The sequence below is a fragment of the Stenella coeruleoalba genome (assembly GCF_951394435.1).
Source record: "Stenella coeruleoalba genome assembly, chromosome: 3".
NCBI lineage: Eukaryota > Metazoa > Chordata > Mammalia > Artiodactyla > Delphinidae > Stenella > Stenella coeruleoalba.
Genome location: NC_137148.1, coordinates 55,956,762 through 55,972,288, shown reverse-complemented (window position 1 = coordinate 55,972,288; position 15,527 = coordinate 55,956,762). Strand labels below are relative to the sequence as shown.

Genomic DNA, 15,527 nt, shown 5'->3' with positions numbered 1-15,527 from the left:
AGAAATACATCTGCACGTGGAACAACTCCTACAGAACACCTACTGAACGCTGGCAGAAGACCTCAGACCTCCCAAAAGGCAAGGGTAGAACTTCTTTTTAGACTCCAAACAAGAAGTGACACTCTCTTCCAAACTGGGGTCTTAAAACGTCATTCTTAACACTATTGCAGAGAGAGGGCAGCAAGAGGGTCCTGGTAAGTGAGTCATTTTCACTAACAGTCAGCCATTTTTATTAACGGATAATATTCATTAGTAAGATTCAGCACATAAGGCAAGTACATGAAAAAAGAAGGATGGAAGGAAGGAAGGAAGGAAGGGAGGAAGGGAGGGAGGGAGGGAGAGAGGGAAGGTAGGAAGGAAAGTCGATTCTGGCAGAATGACCTGGGGACAATAGCAACTGGGACCCACAGCAGAGGATGCAGATTGCCCCAGAGCAAAACTCTTTCCTCAAACTCATTTGTCAAGGGTGACTAACTGTTCTGTAGTGAGCAGGAATTGGAGATTGAAGTGAAAATCCACTGTATGTTCTTTAAAGTTCTTGCAAATAACTATGTATACCAAATTGTATCTAATTTCCATTAATGATTTCAGTCATTCTCAACTATGCCTTTCTTTATTTTCATGAACCCTTTTGAGTATGCTCAAATGGATATGCACGGCTAGGTGAATTGTACTTGCTACAGTTAAGGCTTTGATGTCAAGATTAGTAAAATCTGGGTAATCTTAGCCCTTCCACATCCACCTTCAAAATTCCGTCATAATGAGGCTTAATTCCCAAGATCCCTGGGTCTTAGAAAATAAAAAGAAGTGCTCCATAAAATCAATAGGAGCTCCCAAATGTTGATTTCAGGTTAGTTGGCCCCTCAAAAACCTTTACATTTAACTCTTTTACTTGAGGAATTTTAAATAGGAAATGGGAAGCAAGAAAGGAGTATTAGTTAAGGACAGAGGTGATCAAGACGGCACCAGGCATTTGGAACTAGCTGCTGTAACGAATAACAAAATATGGAATGATTCAAAGACAGTAGTTTATTTACCTCAGTCCAAGGTGGATGTTCCTTCTCAGCAGAAGTTGGCTTGTCTCTGTCACCCAACTGTCACTCAAGGACTCAGAATGACAGGGGCTCTGCCATCTTCATCAAATGGTTTCTAAGGTCAGCATAATTATCTCCATCCTAAGGGAAAGAGCATGGAGTATTTATGGAAAATTTCTATGGACCAGGCCTGGAAATGGGACATATGACTTCTGTTCAAATTCATTTGGCTAGAACTTGGCATCACCTGACTGCAAGGGAAGCTGGAAAGTGTGGTCTTAGCTGTATGCCCAGGAATATGAGGAAATAGATTAGGGAATAGTTAGCAATCTCTGACACAGAAGGTATTTATATTTACTGCCCCCCCCACCCCTCCACAAATCTGGAATACTAATGCTTCATTTCCAGGATCACTACAGAAAGTCAAGAGATGGTTATGGTTATTATAATAAGAGAAGGTGAGAGATACTATTTCCTGAACACTTACTGTGCTCTAGAACCTGTGTTAAATGCACACATTATCTTATTTAATCCTCACATACATCGACCCTGACTTTACAACCAAGGAGACTGAGAGAGGATAAGTCACCTGACCAAGGTCTCACAGATAGTCAGTGACAGAGCTGGGATTTGAACCCAGCCTGTCTAACTCTGATGGCCGAGCGCTCTACTGCCTCATTATACAACCAACACCACATTACAGAAGGACCAAAATATAAATTACCATCTACTGCAAAGTTAAGCCAGGATTCTATTGTCAACACAAGGAAAAGGAAGGAATGATGTTCAGATTATGAAAATCCTCATGTGAATGAACTTGAAATAGAAAATCAGGAAAGCCTTTGGCCAAGTTTAGAAATCCCTGGAACTCCTTTGATTCTGCTATTGAAACCTCATTTGAGCATTTCCAGTTTATTTTTAGTTCTCACCAGGCACCATATCCTGGATCAGTGAAGCAGATTTTAAACATCCTTATGAGGAATTTTGATATAAGTGAGATTTTTTAACTGAGTGTGAAAGAAATGCAGCTAAACTACAAGACAAGAATATCTAAAATAAATAAGAGTCCAATGTTTAAGCAGTAAGTGTCCACACCTATGAAAGCCTATTGGGCTTTGCTGTGACTGGTCCTCCTGAAAGACTGAGATCCCCCAGAATCTTCACCTGTTCCTCAAGTCTGTTGTCCCTGGCCTGAGCCTGAAACCTGAAGGCTCTATAATTTACTTAGCACCCTTTCCTAACACTGTCTGAAACCCCAGCAAGAACAACGCAGATCTCCAAACTTTGCAAACACTCCTATAATCCTTATGGTTTGACCCTGGTTGATTGCCCGTATGGAATATAACACCTAGTTGGTCATGCAGGCCTAAATCAGAAAATGGAAGTAGAGATACACACCATAAATATCAAGTCAGTTGGGTTAGTGAATTCTGCTCACCATGACCTGTAGTTAGCAGGTTTTGGTACCTGTGAGCCAGGAACACCCTTGGGTTTACACTCAATATGTCATCATGGACAGTGGTCCTAATACAAGGTCATTTGTTCTCCTGCCGGCACCTTGCTTACCTTCTGAGGCTGTCTGGGAAGAACAGTCACCTTCCACCTCTCATGTAAATCTTCCAGGCACAGCCTCTCTAGCTACTTGCGTTGACATGCATCACGCCATACATCATGCTGTGAATCATAACCATGGGAAGAAAAGAGGTAAAGACAAACTTATCTTGTTACCTATTGTGACAAGATCATCATTTTCTTCCACATAACTGTTTCCTCAAGAAAAGAAATAGAGTGAAGTGAAAACATTATTGGATGAAGATCTACTGTATAGCACAGGGAACTATACTCAATATCTTGTAATAACCTATAATGGAAAAGAATATGTGTGTGTGTGTATAACTGAATCACTTTGTTGTACACTTGAAACTAATACAACATTGTAAGTTAACTGTACTTCCATTTAAAAAATTACTGGAATATGGCAAACTGTTTATAAAGTTGGGTAGTGTACAAGGCGTGATCATTATATAATTCTATGCAATCATTTCATGATTTTTTACTACTGCATAATAAATCAAATATTAAAGAGAAATAATCTGGACTGAGTTTCTTGCTTTTATTTCCAACTCTCCTGCTCACCAGGGGGTCCTGAGCCACGAAGAACTGAATCCTACCAACAACCATGTGAGTTTGGATGTGGATCCTTCCCCATTCAAGCTTTAAGATGAGACCTCAGCACTGACTGTCACACTGATTACGGCCTCATGAGAGATGTAAAAGCAGAGCCCCCAATTAAGTCATGCCTGCATTCCTGACCCACAGAAACTGTGAGATAATAAATGTGTGTTATTTAAGCCACTAAGTTTGTGGTAATATTGTTACACAGTGATAGATAACTGATGCAGTGTTTATACCGGGAGATGGCAAGCCTCCTCTCCTTTTAGGTCATCAGTGTAGGGGAGCTGGGGAGTTTATAGAATACTTTTGCCTGAGTGCCACCCTCAGAGACTCTGATTTAATTGGTTTGAGTTGTGGCCTGGATATTAAAATTTTTGAAACTACTCAGAGGATTCTAACGTGCTACAAAATATGAGAACCACTGCAAAGGTAGTAATCTCATGTCTCCCTTCTTTTTCAACTGTCATCTTTTTTGCTATTCTCAGATTCTCTCCAAAAAGCACCTCACTTCAATACTCACTTCAGACTCTATGGAATGCCTGGGTACGCACAATCCTTCCTTCCTTGCACATGCTCATTCTTTAACACTTTGTTCCAGTCAAATGGCATTGACAAACCCAGACAGTTGTAGGGTATCCACAGAAAGGGACACTCAGAAAAGGCACAAGTAGTTCTCTGTGACTCCGGCGCCATGACCCAACAGTAACGGTAACCAGTTGGGGAAATGTAAGATGGCTGTGTCTGTCAGGAAGGAAGGAGGAGTAGGAAAGCTGGGATGAGGTATAACTTTTTTGACCCATTAGTTACACATCCTGGCACTGTTTAAGAAGTTGCAAGAAACCATCAAATATTCTAGCTTATAAGTTTAACAAGTAATAAAATAAGAGCCACCATCAGAGAACATACAGTAAATGCTGGGTCTGTATCATCATCACTCAGTAAATGCTGAGTCTGATATTTTTTTGAGAAACCCGTGGCCTTGCCCCTTCCTTTGATAAGTTGCCTCATAATGACTATCTCTTCCTCAGAGTCTGTATTTAATGTCTATGCATGTCTGGGTGTAATATATAAAAATATCAATGGTTAAGTTATTTTTGCTAGTTAGGATGGCTGGTGGCTGACTTGTTCTGACTGATAAATGTGTTTTTGATTTGTCTTTGCCATATGTCACAGAGGACACTGGGTAGAAATCTGCCCAGAGCGATATGATTATTACATTAATGATTTGGAAACTTGAGGCCCCCAAGCCACAGTGCACAATAACCTGACTTGGGGGAGAAAATCCTGCTCTGGCTGGAGGCCAGGGGGACAGCTGACAAGGAACATAGCTTGCCTGTGTGCAACTGGCTTCCTGCTCTGCTCCATGCATCATGCTCTGCTGACCCTCGACCACAGAAGAGCAGCCTTCCTGCCCGTCTGCAAACACTGCTGCTGACTATGAATGATCCTTGCCCTCTCTCCCGACCCTAGCTGCTAAACTATGCTAGAAGTTAGACATTGATTTATTGCTTAGTTTGCTGTTAAAATTGGCCTATATAAAAAGGAAAGCAATTTTAACAGTACCTTGCTGTGAGAGTTTTTAATCCCTTCTTAACACTTCTCCTGGACAAAAGAACCTTTAGGTTAAGGCAGCAGTATACCTCACTCCCCAGAGAGCTAAATTGCTCTGTGCCCCACCCAGAGTGCCATCTCTCAGAGGCAGTAAAACATAGTAGGTGGGAACACGCACTTTGGCATTAATAGAGTAAGGTTTCCCAGCTCCACCATGTATCAGCTTCATGACCTTTGGGCATGATACTTAAGCTCTCTAAGCCTCTGCTTTCTCATCTGCTCAGCACAGTACCTGGCACATGTTAAGTGCTCAATGAATAGGAGCTATTATCATTGTTATCTACCTTTTTTCACCCAGAGGTGTGATGGATCCAGCCGTGTATTCACAGACTGAGTTACAGTCCACCCAAATTGGCATTTATTATCTCTATTCCCATCCATTCCCTCAAAGAGGAGGTCAAGCCCGGGACAGTGGTTTTGTTCTTAGCCACCCATCCATATATTTCTATTTATAGAAGTCAGAAGCCCCATCAGTTCTTAACAAGTACCATTTGTACGTGCGAAGCATAGTGTCAGGTGCTGGAAGAGACAAAAACACAAGATTTGTGAGCTTAGAAGTGGATCCTTTCCCATTTAAGCTTTCAGATGAGACCTCAGCTCTGAGGACACTGATCACAGTCTCACAGGGGAACTTGAAGCAGAGCCCCAATTTAGTCACGCCTGAATTCCTGACCCACAGAAACTGTGAGATAATAAATGTGTATTGTTTGGGAATGTAAATTGGTGCAGCCACTATGGAAAACAGTATGGAAGTTTCTCAAAAAACTAAATATAGAACTATCATATGACCCAGCAATTCCACTCCTAGGTATTTATCCAAAAAAAAAAAAAAAAACACTAGTTCAGAAAGATACATGCACCCCAATGTTCATAGCAGCACTATTTACAGTTGCTAAGATATAGAAACAACCTAGGTGTCCATCAACAGATGAATGGATAAAGAAGATGTGGTATGTATATACAATGGACTATTAGCCATAAAAAAGAATGAAATTTTGCCACTTGCAACAACATGAATGGACTTAGAGAGTATTATGCTAAGTCAAATAAGTCAGACAGAGGAAGACAAATACTGTATCATATCACTTATATGTGGAATCTAAAAAATATAATAAACTAGTGAATATAGCAAAAAAGAAACAGACTCACAGATATAGAGAACAAACTAGTGGTTACCAGTGGGGAGAGGGAAGGGAGGAGGGGCAAGATAGGAGTAGGGGATTAAGAGGTACAAACTACTATGTATAAAATCAATAAGCTATAAGGATACAACACGGGGAATATAGCCAATATTTTATAATAACTAGAAATGGAATATAATCTTTAAGAACTGTGAATCACTATATTGTACACCTGAAACATATAATATTGTACATCGACTATACCTCAATTTTTTAAAAAGATAAATAAATAAATATGTGTTGTTTAAGCCACTAAGTCTGTGGTAATATTGTTACTAGAGGTGCCTGCCTTAGTTGGGGAAATATGACATGTCTTCTATGTTAACCCACAGTAGGAGGTAGCAATTGACAAGTGGTAGAAAAAGATATTTAATTCCCAAAGTGATCTATGGTTAATCTACATGTGGAATTCTCACTATGTAATGGTAAGTAATAAATCCTAGCATACAGTATTGAGCGCTTATTTGTGTATGTTTAAACTGAGATGATAATTGTTAATAACATTTTTAAACTTTGTAGCAGGTAGGTATGTGCTATCTTTAGTCATCCAATAAATATACAAGATAAATAGATGCATAAGGTAGGATTTAAAAATCTATACCTGTGCAAATTTTAGTACTGTCATACCGTTAGCTTTGGCTTCCACAATCTAGGGAAGAGTAAAGTTTTGATTTGTTTTGACACATCAACCATTTTTTGGACTAATAATATGCCTGGGTGGAGTTGAGCCATGGTGCTACAGGGTCCATGCTTGAGGAATGATGAGGGAAGAAGCCCTCTAATTCTAAGCAGCTTAGCCCCGATTTCGGCAAAGCCAAGTGTGAGAACTGTAAAGGTTTTTCTGGCCTCCCATAATCCTCTGCAAACTGTATTATGGAAATGATGGTAATTACTTCAAAGTCCCTGGTGATTACCGGGTCTTTGGTGCTGTTCATTGTCAATTCACCTCAGCCAACCAGCTGTCTCACGGACTTGCCTTTTGTACCAAACCTTTAATGAAACTGGCATTTGTGTCAATAAACTTTAAGTCCATCTTTGCTGAGATAATTATGTAGGTCACTCAAATTTCAGCTACTTCAAATAATTATAGACTTTTAGCCTCGAATATAAGGTGATGATTAAAGGAGAAGGAATCAGGGGTCCCCATGCCGAAGTCAATTAGATGAAAATGCTGGCAGTTCTCAGCTCAGGCCTCCGATTTGAATGCACAAGCCTTTGGGCTATATCAGGGCTTCACAAAGAATAAGTCACTCATAAAATACACATTTGTTTGGCTGAAACATGATCTAATTTGCAGACACAACAATTTCACCATATTAGCTGTTAAGGGGAAAAGGTCTTTCATGAACACCATCATAAAGACTGCTTTGTGGTCCAACGGCATCGAGCATCAACAACCAGAGTGCAATTCCATTTTCCCAACGAAGAGCAAAGATTATAGCAGAAACCACTGTATAGATTTCAAAACTATCCACATCCATGGACTAAAGACAAATTTTACAGTTTCACTAGATTTCTTTTCCATGGCTTGGTAAAACTTCAAGGGACCAACTTTTAGCCATTTCATGTACTTGTCCCTACACACTTAAGGTAACAAAATTCACTAATTTCAAAAAGAACGCATGTTCTCATTTTGGTCAAAAGCTTGAAATGTTCAGAAAAAAAAAAAAAAAAACCTTTGGAGACCAGGAAATCATGACGCTTAAATCCCTTTCCTTCTGTGGACTAGAAAGACAAAGCCCTTTATTAATCACCCCCGCCTCCACTGCCATCTCCACCTGTCAACATTTAAAACTGGAGACTAATGGTAGACAGGCTTCTCCTGCAGGTTGTAATTGCCTTTCCAACAGAGAAGCTATCTCCAAAGCAACCAAGATACAAGCTATGAACTCAAGCTGCGACTCTCTATGTAAATTGCTTGCACTGAAATTGAAATTTCCCAAAAGAAAGCCGCACTGATTCAATCTATTAAATGCATTCCTATCTCAGATGCAGGGATGTACTCTGGCAGCTAAGGAATTGTCCATACTCCATACATTGTACACAGAGATAAGACCCAAGCGCTTTTTAACCTGACCTTAAATTTAAAAAGAAATCCTGTCATTATTCATAATTCAATAATCATTGCTCATGACTTAAAGTAGCCTGACTGTCCACAGCTGCCCACATTAGTCCCAGAATGAAATAATGGTGTTTCATACACCATCATCTCACATTAGCTCATTTTTTCCTTATTAGCTTTGTCACGCTTTTGTGCAATGTATTTTTGGTCTTTGGCATGCCTTGCCTATTCAGTATTAAATGTTCCCATAAGTTTTCCTGTTTGGTTTTGTTTTGTTTGCTTAATGTTTTTTGTTTGTTTTTGCCATAAACTCCTCTACTCCAGAAACAGAATCTAGGATCAGATAACGTTCTGTTGCACTAAGGCAACATTATTATTGTTCAGTCAATAGACAATTCACCTAAACGACCCCGCCAGGGGATGAGATATGTGAACCCTTGGGGCCCACGGTTTGGTGAGCACTTGACACAGTCTTCCAGATCACTGAATCACTCACGCATCATGTGGCCCACGTCCACCTCCATCAAGTTATCACCAGTCCTTTCCTCTCTTGGGCCCACCTTACTCCCCCCGCCTCTCCACCTCCCCACACTTGATACCTTTAAGCTCCCTCAAACTCTGTTTATGAAAATCAAGGAAAAGGGAAATAAACATAACAGACTCACTCTGTGGCAGAGTGTCCCCCAACATTCGTTCTCTCCTTCTCCCACTGCAATACAACTCTTGACTTTTAGCTGGGCACACGGCTGCCTGGAATATAGTTAGGGATGCCATAAGACTAGTTCAAGCCAAGAGCATATAAACAGAAGCTTCTTTTTGGCAATGTTTGGGAAATTCCATTAAAATGTGGCTGGCTTGAGCCATTTGCCCCATTTCTTCTTTTCCCTTTTCTCCAATCCTGCTATATCTGGTAAATATGGCTAGAGTTCCAGCCACCAAATTGGTGCAAGAAGTCAAGGGCCATACCCTATGGCAGAGAACTCTATGTAACAGAGCCACCATACCAGCCCTGGACTGTCTATCTCCAGACCTTCACGTGAAGGAGAAACACTTTTGTCTTGTTTAAGCCACAATTACTTGGCATGCCTGTTACTTGCAATGGAATTTGGTCTTACCTATAGGCGCTCTCTGATTTTCATTAGCACCAGGGGCTAATTTTGTTTGTGTCTACGTTCAGATCATGAATCTTTTAAGCACCTGGTAAGATCATGAGCCTGACAAATATCTGACAAACTCATTAAAAGACTAACCCATTAGTAAAGAAAAAGCTTATTTAATTTATTCATTTAATGCCAAAAATATCAGAATTTCAACAAATGAGAACAAAAAAGCATGTCTCACTTTTTGTAAGCAAATTTTTATGGAATTCAGGAATCTAGCTTCAGAAGTCTGCTCACTGTGTGATTTCACTTTCTGGGACTCACTTTGCTCATTTGTAAGATGGGCCCCTTGTTCTCAGGGGCTGAGAACTGGGGAGGGAGCAGGGCCAAAAGAGAACCTAGTGGGTGAACCTCTTAGCTCTGCAGCCCCTGCTTCATCCCAAGCAGTTCCACAGAAGATTTTGTTTTATAAGGAAATGAGAATCTTAAAAAAATCTGGACCAGATGATCTATAAGAACCCTTCCAGTTCTGACATTTGATGATTAGAAAGACTCCCACATGGCCAGAATGAGGCAGGTGGTAGCACTGCTGTGAGCTGAGTCAAACTGGGAATGGCATTGTCCTGGATGTGTTGCCAAAGGCAAAGCCTGAGCCGCCGAAGGGATGGGAAGATGTCAGATCCAGCAGCGAGGTTACAGGACAGGGTTGCTCTCTTCTGTTTGGCTCCAGTTATGCATTTAAACACAAGGACAAGTACATATTCAAGAATAGACATTTGCTTAATAGATGCATATTAAAGGCTAAACACTGATGAATAGTTATACATGTTACAACTGAACTGAGCAGATGTTGCCTTGATGTGGCTCATCTCATTTATTCATGAGACGTTTAAGCAGAGGAAGGAGTGGAGGGGCTGAGCCGTGTCACTGGCCCGCATGCGAGGCTCGCTAGGGGCGGGCCCAGCTGGAGAGGCCCTTGCTCCTAGAGCTGTGACCTGGGAACAGCCCTGCCAGCTCCACCCCAGACGTGACACAGACACTGGTCTGGGAGCCAGGAGACCCTGGGCTGCTCTCAGTTCTGCTTCCTCATCAAGTCATTCTCCCTCACTGAGTTTGTTTCCTCTTGTGTAAATGAGCAGAGGTTGGGCTAGATAATCTTGAAAGTACTTTTAGTTCTGAAATTCCAGCGTTTACTGTGTAAAATGGGGGGGGGGAGTATGGAATGCTTCTTCTCCACTTGTGACATGCCTCTGGATAGAGGAAACTGCCCTAGAGGGACACTCGCAGACACTTTTCACTCCTTGACTCACACCGTATCTGTGGAGGTGGGGACTTAGCTGGTTGGTCACTTTGGGGAGAACAAGGGGGTGAATTTGACTCCATCCTTCTTGCCTGGCAGAGGGGGCAAGTGGCTGGCCTCCGCTGCCACTGCCGTCTCCATCCAGCACTGGCTCAGACAGGGTGGGTGTCCCTCCTCCCAGCAGGCCCTCTGGGCTACACCCCATGCACACATCCCTCCACTTGCCTCCGTGTGACTTCCCCTCACAGTCTGAATGTTGACGTGTCCACACGTCAGCATCCGAGGGTGTCCCTCTGTCCAGGTGATTCTTTTATTAAACAACCTTGTGAGGGAGGTACTATTATCCCCATTTTACATAGGAAGAAATTGAGACTCAGAGTTTAATTAACTTATTCACAGTCTCACAGCTGGGCAATATTGTCTACCTCATAAGGTTGGTATAAGAATTGTGCAAGCCGTTTGTCAACATGGCTTCTTTTTGTTTTGTTTTGCTTTTAATAAATTTATTTATTCATTTATTTATTTTTGGCTGTGTTGGGTCTTCGTTGCTGCGCGCGGGCTTTCTCTAGTTGCGGTGAGCGAGGGCTACTCTTCGTTGCGGTGTGCGGGCTTCTCACTGCGGTGGCTTCTCTTGTTGCGGAGCACGGGCTCTAGGCGCACGGGCTTCAGTAGTTCTAGCACGCAGGCTCAATAGTTGTGGCTCGTGGGCTCTAGAGCGCAGGCTCAGTAGTTGTGGTGCACGGGCTTAGTTGCTCCACGGCACGTGAGATCTTCCAGATCAGGGCTCGAACCCGTGTCCCCTGCATTGGCAGGAAGATTCTTAACCACTGCGCCACCAGGGAAGCCCCTGTCAACATGGTTTTTAAGGTTGTATCTTTGAGGCCTGGCTGTCCGACATGAATGAGGATCACATGATGCAGCCTCTCTAGAGAGCAGCCCCCCATCGGCAGCCTAGTGGGTAAAGGGACAAACCTGTCTTCAAAGTCACAGGTCCAAGAACCCTCCATCTACTCCTCACCCAGTTCCTGCGCAGGTGCAGCTAGCTGAGCAGAGGTGAGAGGTGGGGCCCCCAGGTTCCTGAGGAAACCACTTCTCTCAGTGGATGCCTGGTGCCTGGAGGAGAGGTTCAGGTGGGCAGGCTTGCAGTCTGGCCAAGTTTCTCTCAGGAGGTGCAGCTCACCTGGGAGCCCCACCTGAGGGCGACCTCCCACCCTCCCTGTCAGAGAAGAGAAACTCCCCCTGGTGAAGCCGTCAGCTGCAGTTAGAATGAACGGTCTTCAAACTCCAGCAGCCCCTCGCTTAAACATCACCTCCTCCAGAGCTGTCTTCAACCATCTAGATCAGCGGTTCTCAACCCTGGGGGCCCCGAGAATCCCCCAAGAGGGCTTTAAAAAACAATGATGTCTGGACCCCATCCCTCCCCAGGCCAATCAGAATTTCTGGGGTTGGCCACAGAGGTCAGGGTTGGGGACCGCTGTTCAGGACAAAGCTCAGCCCTTACCACCCCCAGGCCCACATCCCACTTTGATGCAGTTTAACAGATGCCACAGCCGTCATGTTTACCTGGATGGCTGCACTCTCTGCTAACTTGTGACCTCCCACCACAGCAGGGAGTGCGTGCTGCCCCCGTCTCCAGTGCTTGACACAGTTCCTGATGTTCGGCAGCAGCTCAAATCACGTTTGGTGAATGAAATCAAATAGCAATAACTTGGAATTCAGGACGTTTTCCCCAAAAAAGTCAATAGATTTTTATATTGAAAATTAAGGACAAGTATATATGCTTGCATATGTATGTCTCAGAGTTTCATAGTTGAAAAACATAGTCACAAACAGCTCACACGATTCTTACATAAACCCCGTGAGGTAGGTACTATTGCCCAGCTGTGAGAACTGGGGCAAGTTAATCAAACTCTGAGCCTCAGTTTCGTCTTCTTTAAAATGGGGATAATAGTGCCTCCCTCATAAGGTTAAGAAGATTAAATGAAATAACCCTAGCACTTAGCACATTGCCTGGCCCACAGAGAGGGCTCCAGAAAGCTAGCTATTGTTATTGCCATTACTGTTATCATTCCCTTCATGTTACAGCAGGTAAACTGAGGCTCAAATAGATAAAGACTTGACCAAGATCCCACAGGGTTAGGACTCAAACCAAAGTCTTTTGACTCTCAATCTTGTATTCTTTTATATGCCATGTTCAGAATATTCTTTGGAGATAGGGAGAGGCAGGCAATAGCAGCCTACTTTTCCGACGGGAACATAAATGACTGAAAGAGGTGATTTGCCTGGAAGCCATACAGCTAATGGCTCAGCGCCATGCGGAGGGAAGAGCCCTGGATCAGAAATCAGGGGATTTCTCCCTGTTCCCACAGTGGACTTTCACCAGGCCACATCTTCTCCCCGTGCCTCGGTGCCTGCCCCTAGCCTGGGGGACTGACAAGGCAACCACGAAGCATCCACAGCCCTGCCAGTCCAGGGCTGTGTGTGAGCTGCGTCCAGGGGCCTCTCAGCACAGCAGGCAGCAGGTGTGCCTGTGAGCTTCGGCCCTGCCCTTGGGCCAAGCAGCGCATCCACGCTGAGCCCAAGCACAGGAGACAGTAAGTCAGTTCCCCGCCCCCACCCCTGAATGCCTGGCTCTCCAGGGAGCCTGGAAAGATGAGGCTGCCCCTGGGACTCCCCTCCCCTGGCCAGGCTGCCGCATTCATTATGCACATCCTCAGCTGGGAGGCTCTGGGGAGCCTGATCCAGGAGCTGACAGTCTCAGGTTCTTCCTCTGGAGCATTCTGCAAGGTGGTAAACAGACACTAGCGAGCCTCTAGCTCCTCCGTGATGTGCCACACTGTCTCTCTCACAGGTTTTGTCAGTAGCGCAGCTCCGTTATTCCAGGAAAAGTGGCTCTGGCCTTCGTCTTAGCCCAAGAACAAAAGGAAACTAGGCAGAGAGCTTTATGGAAAACCAGGCAGAAAAAAAAAAAAAAAAAGACCCCCAAACCATACCAAAATATTTCCGTTAGTTCATTAGTTATTTCTGAGTGATTTTTTTCTTTGTGCTGTCCTAGGACTTTTTTTTCTTTTTGTGAGTAGGTATTAGTTCTCCAAAGAGAAAAAGTCCACAGCAATTTTTCATGTTTATCCAGGCAGGAGCTCATGAAGGCATGAATTGCCTGAGCTTCTTGCTTTCATTCTTGCTGCTGCCAGGAGAATCTAAGCTGTGGGCAGAGAGGGGCCTCCAGAGAAGCCCAGCACCCGGGGACAGGCAGGGCCATCTTAGATGACCCAGGCGCCCAAGAGCCACGGGCCCTGAGAAGTGGGACAGAACCAGACACCACTCACTCAGATGAAATGACTGGGACAGCCCGTCCCCCTGCCCTGAGGCCACCTGTAGGTCAGCGCATTCCTTCTCCCCACCTAGCTGGTACCTGGATATGACTGTCCATGGATGGCCTCTGACCAGGCATGAGCTGTTCTCCAGGGCTTCTCTCCCTTAACGACTCACAGCCATCAGGAGCTCAGGTTCAGGACAGACATCCACCCTATGACTCCCTACCGACCAGACGCTCCAGCATTTTGCCTGTTAATTCAGTATCTCATCTTCACAAATCCAGGGACAGATCTTCAGAAGCCCCAGAGCAGCGAGGAAGAATGGCTATCCTTCATAGAGCACCCCCAATATGCCAGGATGTTTACATACCTTTCTTCCTTCCTTCCTTCATTCGGCAAATACCTATTGACTTCCTGCTATGGGCCAAGCAGTATGCTATGTTTGGGGCTGAGGATACTCTACTGAGTAATATGGATAAAGCTCCAACCCATGGGGAGTTAACAGACTTTATCTCAAATCCTCTGTAGAAATCTGCACAGGTGATAACATTGTTTCTATTTTACAGTTGAGAAAATGAGGCTTACAGAGATTAAATAACTTGCCCCAAGGTCACACAGCCAGAAAGGAACAGAGCCAAGACTTGAACCCAGATCGGTCTGAACTCCAAAGTGTACTTCTACCACACTACAGCATTTCTTAGCAAACCCAGAACAGGCCCCTCAGCTCCGCACTTCTGGGGCTTCACCAGCTGAATCGTACACACTGGAAAGGATGCCTTACATTTCTCTGCACCTTCATCATGCCGAGCACAATATCTGTTGCATAACAGACGCCTAATAAATAGGTGAATGAACTATTTTAATATACTAACTCACTTTGAGCCCCCGGACAACTCACCTACCCTTTCCATCTTCATCTCTAGTCACTACTCTCTCTTCTTCACAGCCAAGTGTTAAGGAGTTTTAAAGAGTTACAAGCTCTAGTCAACTTCCTCACATGCCACTCACTCCTCAGCCTTTTCTGGCCCCGGCTCTACACCCTCAAGCCCAAAATGCTCTCTGCAAGACGGTCAGTCACTTCTTTGTCATTAGATCCAGTAGGCCAGACCCATTTTACTTCTCCTTTCAGCAGCGTGCAAATCTGCTCATCACTTCCCTGCTTTAAATTATTTCAGTGGATTCCTCCTTGATTCAAACTCCTTGAAATTCTGTTGCCTTGGCTGCCAGGACTCTGGTTTTCCTCCTGCTCTGCCTGCTCCTTCCTGGTTCGTTTTTCATGACTCTCCCATTGCTCCTCAATAAATGTGGGTGCTTCCCAGGGTTCCAGCCCAGGCCCTCTTTTCACCTCACTGCCTCCACTCTCCCTGGGCAACCACACTCAAATGCATCTCTGTCAATTTCCACTTCCTGCCCAGACCTCTCACCCAACGTGGACACAGTGGCCCTCTCCTCAGACTCAAACCTGAACTCAATGCTCCCCTCCCACAAAGCTGTCCTCCTTCCTGTGTTACACGAAGAATTAATCCCTGCCCCCTGCCTGCCCATCACCCAGACACGAACCTCCTCCTCCGCTCTTGCCTTCACCTTCCATCTGGCACCAAACCCTGTTGATTCTACTCCTCAGTAACGTCTTTAATTGTCCACTTCTCTCTCTCAAGACCACCACCTAGGGCTTCCCTGGTGGCGCAGTGGTCGAGAGTCCGCCTGCCGATGCAGGGGACACGGGTTCGTGCCCCGGTCCGGGAGG

General features: G+C 44.3%; 1 long non-coding RNA gene across 3 annotated transcripts in view; it reads right to left on the bottom strand.

Annotated features, from left to right (window-relative positions):
* LOC307183581 overlaps positions 1 to 14,307 on the bottom strand; it is a 137,892-nt gene extending 123,585 nt beyond the window's left edge. For 2 of the 3 annotated variants that reach the window (XR_013827530.1, XR_013827531.1), the window contains exons 1-2: positions 14,151 to 14,307; positions 1,038 to 1,175 (exon numbers count right to left, since the gene is read on the bottom strand). This is a non-coding gene — a long non-coding RNA (uncharacterized lncRNA). Of the gene's footprint in view, positions 1 to 1,037; positions 1,176 to 2,600; positions 2,709 to 14,150 lie in introns of those variants that run through there. The other variant, XR_013827532.1, reaches the window with a different exon arrangement.
* Between the last annotated feature and the right edge of the window lie 1,220 nt (positions 14,308 to 15,527).